The following is a 13,218-nucleotide window of genomic DNA, read 5'->3' as shown; positions in this document are numbered from 1 at the left end:
TACATAGCCTAACCCATAACCCATAGTCCTAAATGTACCCAATGACAACACAGTGTTCTCAAATAAGATGCTGATTCTTCCAAACAGAAGGGAGCAGAAGGTGGCAAAGTAATTTAGGAAATAAGAGTTTATATCTACAGTGTGAACAGCTATTACACACGAGAGAAATCCCCAACTACTCCAGCAAAAGTCCAAGCGCAAGGCAAATCAATAAACGCAGAGTTTCATGTAAGCAAAGCAATATCCAAATGTACAAACATGCCATTTTATCTTACTGACAAGGTTTCTCAGAGAATTAGCTCAACCTTTACTACGCACTGTTGATTACAGTATTAAAATTTGCCTGAGGTTAAAAAGGAGAGAGAAATCAAAACACACAAATGCTGCCCATGTTTAGGAGCATCCAGGCACTGCTTCAATGGGCACTCAGAACACAACTACAGCAGCTTCCAGTTTCACACTTTACTACCACTTAGTGTGAATCACTATTGCTTGCATTATGTAGAAATTAGCCATATGATCATCTTCTCTGAGCACAGAGCTGTAAACAATGGAATGGTATGTCAACTGCCAGTTTACCAGGAATGTCACTAAACTGTGCAAGTAACAACTATAAACAAAGCTGGTAATAAGCAGGACAGGAGGGGAGTTTAATAATTAGTAACTACCTATAGCTAACACAATTTTAACAACTTTTATACCCTACATTTGAATTCATATAAGCACAGATAATGATGGAATTACACAGAGCTGGAAGAGCCTGCAAACCGCAGCCACATCCCCAATGGGGCTGACAGACAATAGAGGTGACCCCAGCTGCTGTCCTAATCACACTTGCATGTCGCATGCACACAGCAAGGTAGCTGTGCCACAAATGCACGCAGAGGCACTAACACTCTGCTACACATGCATGAGGTCTAGAGAGCAGCACACACTCGCACACAAAGGGTGAACTCTCCTGTACAGAGCCACTCGACATGTAAACATTTCAGCCCATCCCCCTCCAAGAAGCATAGAGATATAAGCTCCACCCCTCCCCTCCCCGTTGGCAGACTGACATCTGGAAAACAGGGCAGCTCCACCCACCAACACAAAGGAGCAGATGCACAGTGCAGGCTATCAGACTCCCCCCCCCCCCCCCAATCACACAGTAACAGAACTATTATGCATAATCAGTACAATTCAAGCCTGGACTAACAGAGCGACAGTCCAACTGGATATACCTGCAATGAGGAAACGGGGTCATCCTGAGGTCAAGGAGCAAATGCAACAACAAAAATACAAGAAATATTAAGCGCTAAAGATTATTTATATGTCAGTTCTAACACAATTTTAGTGTTAGGTCACAACATTACTTCTCATCACAATGAGCCATTTTTATGTTACTCTAACACATTACGCGTGCAGTACGGACAGCCGCCATCGGCCCCCAGGAGACCCTAAAAAGCTGCACCTACATATTTCTGTCTTCACCATTCTCAGTCATTAATCACAGATAACATATGCGCTATAAAAAGCAAAGAATTGCACAGCTATAACAAAAAACAGGTTAAACACACTGCATAAAAACCATCTTGGTCAGTGCTGAAACCAAATTATAAAGTACCTAAAGGTGACATTTTCTGGGCTTAATATAAAATGAATAATTAATAATTCAACAGGTGATTGTCATTACGATAAAAAAAAGGGCTGATAATACAATGTTCAACAATATCAATTCAAATTCAAGGAGGGAAGTTTTGTCTTGATTCGCTCCACCTGTCCCTCATTGTGTAATAAAGGAGTAAAGTGAGGTGTTACGTTCTCTCAGCACAGCACAAGCCCTCCCAGATGACCATTGTCAGATACTGAGAAAAAGGAGACCCCTGCCCCCAATAAACCTGTTAAGCCATGTGCAATTCTCATGTCATGTGGATGTGTTCATCACCCATCCTAGACCAATTCTGAGACAATGTAGCGTGGGGGTGTAAAGATCCATCGATGCATCGCGATGAATCGATTATTCAGGAGGCGATTCACCTGCTTCGATATGCAATGCCAAAATATAATTTTTAGGGTCAAAACTGATAAAGACACTCCTACTTCCAGACTGCACACTCTCGCATTCATGTGCTGCAAGTAGACATGAACGCAGCAGGGCCAGCCCGTAAATTTCCAGAGCACAAGATGTCGGAGTAAGTTTCCTTCATATTCGTAAAGGAGGTGCTACATGTTGATCTTTGTGCTATGAAACTTTTGGGAAGCTCACCCCTGTTTTATAGCACAGAAAGCTCACTCTAATGGTTAAGATAATCGCCGTGCCATTAAGCCTCTGGGAACCATCACTTTTGTTGCATGAAGAAGTTGTTCTTAGCTATGGCTGCAGTGGTCAAAATTCTGATGTAGCTAATTTACTAGCTAAATAAAAAGGAATTTTAGTCTTGGAGACACAGAAGATACTGGTTAACATATCAGTATCAAGCGATATTTGTTACAAAAAAAAAAAAAAAAAAAAAAAGGATATCAGCATTGGTTAAATGCATTAATTTTGGCTGATATTACCAGCCAATATCAATATACGTTTAACATATCAAAGCAAAATAATGCAGATGACTGCTCTGGGCGATCAGACGTTTTCTGTAATGGAGGACTAGATATTTCGCTGTCTCCTTCACTACTTAGAAAAGGTTTCAAAAGTACTGGCCAGCGATATTTTCATAACTGGCTATTAAACCTGGCCTGCAGATCAATCTTTTGTTTTCCACAGGCTAAACAATATAAGCATCATTCCGCAAATCTACGACAACAAACTCAGCAAGTTTTACCACCAGCCACCGCTCCCCACCAATCAGGTAAAGCTTCTTTAGTACGTTTTTTTTCTTCAGTAAAGTTGAGTAGTTGGCCTTTTGACAATTTACACTGGCATGTTCCCCCTGTTTATCCTTCTTCATTATTATCATTATTATTATTATTATTATCATTATTATTATTATTATTATTATTATTATTATAGATGTTCCAAGATTCCACTTTCTTTGTATTCCATTCAATTAATAGCGTGTAATTAAATTCCCACGTAATACTTGAGACATCTTATCAGCAAAGTTAAAAAACAAAAAGTTTTGAATTTAGGGTATCAAAAAAAAATTTTTAATTGAATGCATCAAATTGTTCCTTGCTGCCAACGATTTACATCCCTAGTGTAGCATAATTCTCTGCTCAGACAGCCAATTCATAATAAGTGTGTGAAAAGCCATGCGCGGATTTACAGCTGCTTAATACACTAAGAATGGGACATAATTAGAATTAATCATAAACATAATTAGAACTCACCTAGGGCTCAGATCAGGTGCCAAAGACCTCTGGGGCCATCCAATGTGCCTTAGTTATATCAAAACATTACACCACACATTACACATTAACTATAAAATTACCAAAGAGTTACATCACGTATTAAAACACAGGTAAGTAACACAAAACTGTCATCAGCTATTGCAATCTATTATCTCCTAAACACAGTGCGGATTTCAATGAATATTGTGCAAAGCCCAAAACAGACCACTTTCTTTGGTTGCAAAAACACACTCAGAAATACCCTACCGTATTTATCTGGAGATTTATCTTGCTGTTGAATTACTGCAGAAACAAATATGACAGCTCAGACACAAATCACAGCCATGGCTGCAAGTACTAACCTGGTGTGAAATGTTTTGTCAAAAAGTAAGTCTGTCACTCATTTACCTATATCTCACAGGTATTAAATAGCAGTTACTCTTTAAAAGGAACTAATTTTCAACTGATGATTATTCAGCTTTACCACTAACAACGTGACCTCAAATACAGGCCATGCCTGAGCAAGAAAATCCATTTCAGAATTAATTCAACTGGTTTCCAAGAAATATCATTAAGAGCAAGGTATGTTCCCAAAAGCGCTGCACTACCTTTTTTTAAATAAAAAAATAACATACCAATGAAAGGATTTTTTAATTAAAAATGTCTTATGTTTTTCCACCACATCATGTTTTGGTGTATTAATGGGGGGAAATCTGAAATTTTTGCTTAAAAGACCAATACTGTTTCCCGTTTGATGACCTTCATAGTTGCATATGTAACAAACATGGTTAACGGTGATTTTTTTCTTCTCACCTTCCAAGTAGGCTACAGCATAAAAAAAAAATTGGCATTCAGGATATAATATATATAAATTAATAGCAAAATTTTAAAGTATCCCACAGAACAGTAACCTTAAAGTAGTAAATTCAGAAAGCATTTCTCTCTCAAACAAAAGGTCTCTTACCATAGTAACAGGTTCATAAAAATCATATTGCCTTCAACTTTCAAATAATAAAAGTATTATTTGCTGAACAAATGTCAAATGCTTCTCATCGCTACAACGTTTTTATACAAGCTAAAAGGTGAGGGGAAAAAGCTAGTCCTCCGTCACTAAATGAAAAAAGTATCCAAATTCATAAACTGGTTTTCTTAAAAAAAATTCTTAATACATAAATTCCATTCCAGACTATTTATTATATTTTTAAAATGCTTTAAAAAATGAAAAAATGGCACTCAAACACTACAGTCCCTTGTTACAATTAGATGTCTTTTCTGGTTCAATACAGATATCAAAATTTTGAGTGTCCAATACAGATACCAAGCCAATATATTTTCCCTTTATCAACTACTAAGCATTAAACAAGATATACATTATATCAACAGATTTCAATTCACATGGCAAAATGTCTCAATTTAGGTGTTGTAGAGGTATTGTTTGCGTGTGCCAGGAATAGTAAAATACAATGGTCACGTTGCTCAAACAAAAGCTATGCCACTAAGCTACAGGTAGAAATCCATGGGCAACATAATTTACACAAGTGTCCTTCTTTGTTTTCTTTAGCAACAACTTTGACAAAAAAACAGAAAGTTTCTTAAAATGCAAACTGTGCACTGTTGCCAACTCAAACATAACTGATCATTTCTAGTCAAAAAGTACATATAAATTCGCAGTATAAAATATACATTGGAGCACAGATAATTCTTTTAAGTAGCAATTAACCAAACTATAGAAAGAATGCAAGTCCAAAGACATCTAACTTGTATAAATTTTACTGTGTTCAGACTTAAGAAAAAATCAGCATTAGCCTTACATATAATTGCACTCTGCACTTTTACTTTTTTCTTCAGTACAGTAATACCCCTTCACATTCGCAAGGGTTTGAGGCGGAAGATCCCTGCGAATGTGAAAATTAGCCAATAATTCGTGGACACCACTAACTTCACCCCATACCAGTTTGCTATCCTGAATGATAAAGTCTGTTCATTAACAATTTCTAAACAAACAGTAGCATACCATGCACTTTGCATATCAAATCATTTTGTCATTTCCTATCAAGACCTTTTTATACAACATACTAACCATCCACATTATGTCCCAGTATGAACAAAGTACGCATATACTCGCAGAACTATGTTTTAGACTCATTATTAAAAATGTGAAATTTCCAGCACTGAAAAGTTTAAAAGTTCCTCCAAGAAACACGAGATTCCACAGTTACAAAGAGAGTTAACAGATGAGTGAGGCTGGTTGCCGGGACAAAGGCGTGCGTATCCAAGCCTTTTAAAAAGACACAGTATGCATGTTCACTAATAAATATTATGTGTCATATGGTTTTATTTGATCCAAAAAAATGTCAGTATTGTTCCTGGCTTGTGCGTCTACAACTTTCTGCAATCTTTCGGCAAACTCCAAAAACATTTCCATTTATTTGTTCGCAGCCATTTCGCAATTAACCAAAACCATGAATGTTAAATGCACCTACATGGTCGCTCCCACACACACACATTGCTAAACAACTAGTCACCATGTGACCCTCACTTCTGTTTACAGTATGTGCTAAGGCTAGAACTTTCACAATTTTTCGGATCAGTTTTTTACTCCCTGAAATCTGATCCAACAATTTTGTCCGGTATCACCCTGATACCGAGAACACGCACGCGCACCCCCACACACAAACTTTCTTCAGAGCATGCAAGTAAATCCAGTGTAATGTAAGTGCTTGCAATCCAGACTAATCGGTACTGCATTCCCACTTGAGGCAGACCATGTTTTACAATATGTGATGGCAGAGATGGACCCCATTCTCCCCACAAATCTACCTGCATGAGGGGCTATTGAAAAATATATGGTGGAAAGATACCTCCATATTAATGCATATATATGACAAACATGACGTATGTATGTACGGAAAAAGAGACTTCTATACACAGATGGTCCCCGACTTACGAATGAGTAACTTTCCGAAAGGCAACTTGAAATGTTCGTAAGTCATTATTTAACATCGTTTTAGGGTATACGCAAGTATAAAGAACTATGATGGGAGTACGCATGTTACGCTGCTGCACGGCGGAAGTAGCCATGGGAGTAGAGCCCTGAAGTCGTACTGGGCGAAACTGGCGTGCAGAAAAAAAAAATGTTGCGGACAGGAAATGGGAGCCAAAGGAACACAGTTTGAACTTACAGTCTTCTTCGTTCATATGTCTGAAAGTTCGCAAGTAGAGGAGTGTCTGTATATACTGTGTTAAGGCTATAGCTTCTATGGACACATCTGGACTCCAGGCAAACTGATATCTAGATAGACTAATCTGGAAAACACGTGCTCTCTTGGGATGACAACCTAGTTTAACTGGACTGTTTTTTTTTTTTTTAAACAGTTGCAAAAACCTTATCCAAGCAAAGTGAGGCCCAATACTTAGGAATTTTATGCATCATTGAAACTGGCTGGATTTAGAGTCATTTCACCACAGTGTCAAAAACAGCAATGATTCCATGTTAATTTTTTTCTGATTGTTAGGGAATCTGCAGGATGAGAACTAATTCACACAAATTTAATGATTATACAGATTTACTCTAAAGTCTGAATCATCCCTGAAGTGAGCCAACTAGTGATTCAGCATGATCACTGTACTAGCTGGGTACAGGGACAGCTGGAATTTTAAGCCAATTTGTCATTTACATATATTACATATATTTCACTGCCATTTCCTTCTCCAATTTCTATATCAGGCCACTGCACAACAAAACTAGCATCTAAGAGATTCACTCTCAGAACACTGAATTTGGTCCTGCAGCATTATATAATAAGATAGTTAGTTTCAGAATCTGAAGCTTTGCTTATTCAGCTTCAGATCAGTGATTTTCCGTAAAACATCAGATCATGCCAGAAAAACTGGCCCAAATAAACAATTGTTAAAGACTTATAATTGCCACTGGACCATTTTCCAAGCATCAAAAAAGGCCATCAGTCTTTGCGTGTAGTTTTAAACAACAAGTACTATCTGTTTCATTACTATGGGGTACCACTGTTGCCTTTAACCTTCAAAGTTTGGCTGGGGGGTCAAATCCCATCCCAATTTGCATTTTAGGGGCATAACAATACACAAAATTTACAGTTCAGTACAAATCTCAGCTTTGGGTTCATGGGTCGGTGCAATTTCAATACAGGAGGGAAAACATTATTTTGAAATTATTAAAACTGTAAAGCCAGTTAGGGGCAGCTGTAAACAAAAGCTCAAGAGTCTCAATGTCTAAATAAGAAAACCTAAGAGATACTATTTGTACATTGCAAAAATAAATGTGTAAAATAAAAATTCAAATACAAGACTGCATCACAACAATCATGAACTAAATCCTGTCTAAATTCTGTCTTCTCAACTACAAAGACACATTTTCAGCGATAAAAACCCGGATAACTATGTTTTTTTAGCCTGGTCAGAATTTCCTGGGAAAGAGAATGCTTTTAATCACCACGGGAAGACTAACTTGCAGAGGCGGTTTCTCCCTTGCTCAGGTTGTACACAAACGTAGATGTCGTTGTCTCAAACAAGTAAGCAAGTTGGACGTGTTTCCAGCAAGATATCCAAGTTCGGTATAAGACAGCTGACAGACAGTCCGGGTTTTTTCAACTAGTCTCTCTACAGTGCTGGTGTACTTTATCGGGAAACCAATATGTTACCAATACACCTATTATGACTGACTAACCAGCACTGCCCATAACCAACTCACAGCCACAATGCTTTCTGTGCTGAACATCTACTTGTGAATCTAGATTCCACTCATCAATAAATATATTCATTCATTTCACTGTGGATACCAAACCGAAAACGAAAACCAGTATATGCCCTGTGCGCTCAGATCATGCATAATGCCCACAGTACACAGGTTCTTAACATACGCCAGTTTCTTCACACAGTCCAAATACATGCAGTTGAATGAACTGGCATTTATGAATTGCCCATAGTGTGCATCTCCAGCCAAGGACTGGCATCCTGTCCAGGGCGTACCCCCAACATGTGCCCTATGTTGCCTGGGATAGGCTCCAATCTCCCCCAAGAAGCTGTACAGAGAAGCAGTTGGAAGATGGATGAATTGAATTATTTCTGACAAATTCCCTGGTCAATGTTTTTATCCAGAATAATACAGACAACTTAATACTTCAGATGATTTTAAAAGAATCATGGCAGAAACCTTGTTGGCTACAGATGCATGTACTTAATTACAACACATACTACCCTTATACAAAACAACGGTTATGTATCATTCAGTTACATTTCATGTATCCAGAACCCAAATCTAGAGAGGCACCAATGTTACAAATGATGTAACAGGTAGCAATTTTATCATTAATACATGGTGCTTAGGTTCAAGCTAATGAGAATTCAAAAAGCATTTTATTCAATTACAGACCATTCAGGCCTGGTTATATAGTTTAATTATATATCTCACAATATAACAAACCAATCAAAACATGTTACATGAAACTGCACCCCATATTGGTGCAGAATGAAAATATTTCCTATTAATATAATGTCTGTAACAGGCCTCTTCATTTGCAGTGTTCCCAATCAATAAGTAAGCTGGTATTAATAGAAAACAGTGCTCAGACGAATGAAGGCAGCCTAATACAATTTGAACTGTGCTCTGATGGACCAAAACGGCAGCAAACAACACTTTCAAGGAGTGCAAAGTATAGCATGTGAGAAGCACTTGCTAATCTAAAGCACCTTAATAGACAATCGGCAACAGTTTAACAGACACTAAACTGGCTGTACAGGCCAGTGTTTAAAAAGAGAGTCTGATTGTGAAGCAGAAAAATGCTCTCAAACTATGTACTAAACTGAAATGCTGCAAAATTTGCTTATGAACATCAAAAGTCGCAAAATAAAGAAAATAACGAGAATTTGGGAAGTAAATTTGTATGTCTGTAAGCTGGTGTATTATTGCAATACATTTATTTAAAATTACACGTTTTTTCTTAAAATGTCGAAAATCTCTATGTTCTAAAAAATAAAGCACATGCTTTTTCCACATCTCATGAGAAAAGGGGGTATCGAATTCCAGTCCTCAAGGGCTGGTGTCCTGTGAGTTTTACAACAGATTTTAATTAGGGTTGGATTTATACCTGAAACCCCAGGTGAAGAGACTAATCATCTAAATAGAGCAATTAGGAGCTCAGGTGAAGCCAAACCCAGCATACCGTGGTCCTCATGAATGACTGTGCGCCAGAAGGTAACGTCACATTCTCCAAACTTTGTGATGAAAGGGGATTTAGTTTGATCTTACCTTTAATTAAGCAAACTTGACATTACCTATAAATTCAGTCAATCCTCTAAATACCACAGACATAATCCAGTCAGCAGGTGTCTCACACATACTTTTAATACAAAAGAACTGCATATTACAAAAAGACATTCACAGAGATTTGAATATTTTTAAAAAAGTTGTTTTTTTAAAATAGACTGGCAGTAGGCGAAATTCTACTATTTAGGACCGGTGAGCTGAGCGTATGTAGGCGTATTTAAAACCTTTGAACTGATCCCAAACGTTTTCAGAAAACAACCATCTTCAGATGCAGTAATGAGTTAAGTGGCCGAGGGAGCAACGAAAAGCAGCACACGCATAAACCACCAGGAACCAAATCTGTCTGCAGCAAGGCACTGCTAAAGTGAAAATCACCACAGGCAGCGCGCTGATACACAGGAACACAAACGCTCCGGCCAGTCCAATTAAACTCTTACAAATTAAACCGGCGTGTACACGCGTGGAAATTACAACCACAGTACGCTGATGTATATAACTGCGAATTACAGAAGAGGGCAATGCCCGCCATACAGACATCAAAATCCCCTGCGTGTCGGCTGGGCTCCAGGCTACCATATTATACACACCTTACAGCCAATCATCGACTTTAAAACTATTTAAATGCAAAGAATTTAGTTTAAAATACATACATACTGCACGCTCCCGAATGGCCCAGGATGCATTTCTATACATTTGCTATTCTGTTACTGTAATTTAGAAACCTTTTTTACTACCGATATTGTATGTACAACGTACAGGCTTAAAACATCTGATCGCACCAAGCGAACTTTATTTTAAATGCTATCTGGTCGTAAGACTTGCCTTTATTTTCCCAAGTCACAAACACGCATTATAACATGAGAAACATTATCTTAACAGGTATCTGTAATGCAGTTTTTGATATTTATATAAAAGACAAAACCGAGCCAGGCATCCAGCCTTACGTCGCGCGGAAAGCTGTCTAACTACTGAAGAAAAGGATCCTCTAACACGTCCCCGGGTTCGCTTGGGGACCCCTGGAAAGTCGCATTTACCTCCGATTCGTCTGAGCTCTATTTATCCTGCCTGGAAGCTGCCAAGAAACCCCAGACGCAGCCGAAAAGGGAGTGCCCGGATGGAGATCGGCTACCTCACGTATCTAGCGGCCGGTTGTCATAAATATGGGCCGGGCGGACCAGGTATCGTCTTGGGGGACGACTCGCGAAACAGGCCGGCGCCTGAGACTTGGGATTCGCGAGCTATTCAATCAAGACGGGCGATCTCGTCCACAAGACTTCTGACCCATAATAAACATGCATGTGTATCTGGTTCTAAACCAACAACTTGGCTAAAATACGGAGCATATATATACGAGTCGCTCTAAGAACTAAAACCAGACGTAGCCCACTACCTACTGGCTAGCAGGTCCACAACACATCAAAACATTTTGAAGTTAGTAAATAAAGACATCGGTAACCCCCCAGAAAAGCACACAGCGGCGCAGTTACACGGAAACATATCCCTAAACATCGCACTGTCGCGTATCAGTTCCCGTAACGTTAATTTGTATTGGAAGCAATATATGTTGCGCTCTTACACAGGTACCATGAACATGACCGCTTAACATTAGCATTTATTGGTAGATTGTTAAACCAGTAACTCAGATGAGAGTCCGGCAAAACATTGACACAACGCCATGGTCCGAGGGCGCCCCATCAGCCATCACAGCAGTAACACATTGACAAATGTATCTCTGTCAGTTTAGTTTAGTGCGACTACATTTCTCAGGTAAATCAAGTCGGGGAAAACCCGGTGAAATTCCATTTAAAATCAAAATGTCATTATCATTGCAGACCTCCGAGCCGTGGCGAACGTGGGCCGTGCCGAATGAACACGCCACTCTAGTCTGTTTATTTCCGCTTTGGTATCCGGCCACGATCCACGTTCATAAATTATTCCCTGTGATATAAGACGAAACTATTTTAAGGGTGCCGGGTAATGCATCTCCAATTATAAGATCGCTGATTCCCAACAGTGGCCAGCAAGCCGGTCATGTACATCAGCCTTTGCATCCTCCGTGATTTTTCTTTCTTTTATTCTTCATTGTGCTGTCCCTCTGGATCAGCTAGCTGACTAAAAGCGTACTCTGTGTGTGCCAGCCACACATATCAGACTTGTAAACAACAAAATGTCAGTGTCTCCCCCCTCCCCAGCTATCTGCTGATTGCGTCGGATAAAAAGTCACATCCACCGAGCGTCAACGATTGTTACACCGGTAACTTTTCAAGGAAGTTTTCCCCCTCACACTCGTAATACTGTGATTTTTAGAAAATAAATAAATAAAACAGTTAGGTCAACTGGACGGCTAGGTAGCTACACTGCTCCAATGCTAAGCCGGGACTACCGGTCCATAAATAAACTCTAAATTATTCATAGTCCAGGACTGAGACTCATGTGGCCCACGCCATCCTCTACTCCACTAATAATTATGAAAAAATAAGAGGAAGGTCGCGATCGCTCCCAGGATATTTGGTGGACGGACTGCCTTGCAGCTTAGCTAGCTTATTCAGCAGTAGGACATGGCTCTGGCAAAGTGACATTAAAAAAATCACCGCTGGTCAAACGAAAAACAAAAATCAAACATGCTCAAATGTACGTGCCTGCAAATGATAGACATAATTCACGACTTTAACCATTTTTGCTCTTCTGTAACTGTATACACATTTAAGTCTTCTGGTGAAAGTCATTTTACGGGGAAGGTGGCTAACGAGCTAGAATCACACAGCTAACTAGCTAAGTCGCTAGTCGGAATAGCGATCGAATACAAACACTAACGATAAATCTGCGAAAAAGCGAGAAGAAACACCACCGGTTATTTACCCGCAGAAATAAATATTTTAAAGGGCGTCTGGATGGTTTCTTAGCGGCCTGATTTGGCCTCTCCAGGTTGTCTGAATCCTCGGACTCCACGTATAAGGCATACCAGCAGCCCGACGCCTCCCATCGGGCAAAACGCAAAATAACCATAAAGGAAAAGACACATAATCCGACCCGCCAATGCGATGATTCCCCCTCAAATGGCATCTAAGGCAGGCACCGGAAACGTTCAAAGGCGGCGATAAAGGCGCCGTTGTGCATTTACGGGCGGCTGGCCGGCCGGCCGTTTACCTCTGGCTGTGGGGTATTAAAAACTGGGAGAAAAAAAGATTGTTGGAAGTCCGGCCTCGCGCTGCCTCTCGCGCTGCTCTCGCGGCTTCCCCTCGCGCTGCTCTCGCGGCTGCTCCGCAGAAACTGTGTAAACCAGCGAATAACAACAACAACAATCCGGCTCGGGCAGGTCCGTCCCTCTTCAGCCTCGCAGAGAACATGTAGGCTCGAACGGCGGCAACCGAGGGGGGAACTCCTCTGATCACTACATTCGCCGATTTCTTTCACGCCTGAGGGGAAGGAAACGGCGGAAGGGGGGCGGGAGAGAGAAAAATATCGTTGGGTATTTTCGGGGAGGAAAAAAAAAATATGACGACACCCGAGATGGTCAAGACGGATCTACTTCAGATTCTCTCTCTTTCGCTCTCTCTTGCTTGCTCACACTCTCTCTCTCTCTCTCTCCCCCCCCCCCCCAGCGC

At 39.9% G+C, this 13,218-nt stretch overlaps 1 protein-coding gene across 7 annotated transcripts in view; it reads right to left on the bottom strand.

Moving 5' to 3' along the window:
* Nucleotides 1–13,195, bottom strand: part of nipbla (NIPBL cohesin loading factor a) — a 47,092-nt gene extending 33,897 nt beyond the window's left edge. For 3 of the 7 annotated variants that reach the window (XM_048998233.1, XM_048998258.1, XM_048998263.1), the window contains exon 1: nucleotides 12,761–13,194. The gene's annotated coding sequence lies outside the window, so the exon portion shown is untranslated. Of the gene's footprint in view, nucleotides 1–12,472; nucleotides 12,736–12,760 lie in introns of those variants that run through there. The other 4 variants (XM_048998268.1, XM_048998270.1, XM_048998250.1 and 1 more) reach the window with 3 other exon arrangements.
* Nucleotides 13,196–13,218: the final 23 nt, after the last annotated feature.

This window comes from Brienomyrus brachyistius, chromosome 2 (assembly GCF_023856365.1).
Source record: "Brienomyrus brachyistius isolate T26 chromosome 2, BBRACH_0.4, whole genome shotgun sequence".
Lineage (NCBI taxonomy): Eukaryota > Metazoa > Chordata > Actinopteri > Osteoglossiformes > Mormyridae > Brienomyrus > Brienomyrus brachyistius.
The sequence above is the reverse complement of the archived record's forward strand: the minus strand, read 5'-3'. Positions and strand labels throughout refer to the sequence as shown.